The sequence below is a fragment of the Halyomorpha halys genome, unplaced genomic scaffold (assembly GCF_000696795.3).
Source record: "Halyomorpha halys isolate HHAL.00 unplaced genomic scaffold, Hhal_1.1 Scaffold236.1, whole genome shotgun sequence".
Classification (NCBI taxonomy): Eukaryota; Metazoa; Arthropoda; class Insecta; order Hemiptera; family Pentatomidae; genus Halyomorpha; species Halyomorpha halys.
This window is the reverse complement of record NW_027115525.1, coordinates 598,624-599,588: the sequence shown is the minus strand read 5'-3', so window position 1 is coordinate 599,588 and position 965 is coordinate 598,624. Positions and strand designations below refer to the sequence as shown.

The following is a 965-nucleotide window of genomic DNA, read 5'->3' as shown; positions in this document are numbered from 1 at the left end:
TTTACTTTAAGTGTTTTATTTCGTACTCCTCTCTTTATTTTTATTTTTAGTTTTCACTTGATTAAAAGATAACTTATAGATAATTTTTTTTTTAATTGAGTCGAAATAATAATTTTTATCCATTTACAGCTCCAACATTAATGTCAGATTCATGGAGATGCCCAAACACTAGATGCTGCAAAATTGATCAAGAATGCGGTGATTACGACTCTTGCCTTGATCCTAAAACCAAAATGTACACCACTAAGCCATATTATGTTATATTAATGTATATTTAAATATATAAATAATTGTTTTATCGCTTTTATGTTTCAGAGAAGTCGCAAGAATGTACGATTGTGTTTATACCTTTTGATAAAAGACAAAAACTACAGTGTATATGAAATATTTAAGTAATGACTGTACTTCAATTTAGTGGATTTTTAAAAACAATGTTAGTAATCGCCATTTTCTCTAAATTGCATTGTTCTTCATCTATTAAACTCAATTTTTAGCAACCTACTTTTATTATTAGTTGTAATAATAATAATAATAATAATTATTATTATTATTTATTTATTTGCTTATGCGGCAACCCTCTTTCAAAAAGATTTATCCTATGAAATACATAAAATAAATAATCAATTGTAGTAATTTAACAAAAATGATGAGTTAAAGATCGTTTATATAAACTAATAATAAATAACATACCTAGGCTATCCACAACTCGATAGGATAAAACAAAAAAGTCACTTCATATTTAATAACATTAAAAAACCAAACATAAACTATCCCATAGGAATGGGTGCCACTTCAAGTATTACTATAAAGTGTGGAGTATTTCGTTGCAAACACAGAAATACCACTTGTGACTTCTGTGTTCAGCTCGCTTTTTTTATTCCTCCTTATATAGAAAACAAAATATTAAATGGTGATCACTAACACTTTATTATATAATTGAGAGATAATTTTTTATAATTATTAAT

General features: G+C 25.7%; 1 long non-coding RNA gene across 2 annotated transcripts in view; it reads left to right on the top strand.

Moving 5' to 3' along the window:
* LOC136797068 (uncharacterized) overlaps nt 1-965 on the top strand; it is a 29,433-nt gene that overhangs the window by 26,645 nt on the left and 1,823 nt on the right. The window contains exons 2-3 of one of the 2 annotated variants that reach the window (XR_010844869.1): nt 130-235; nt 316-433. This is a non-coding gene — a long non-coding RNA (uncharacterized lncRNA). Of the gene's footprint in view, nt 1-129; nt 236-315; nt 502-965 lie in introns of those variants that run through there. The other variant, XR_010844868.1, reaches the window with a different exon arrangement.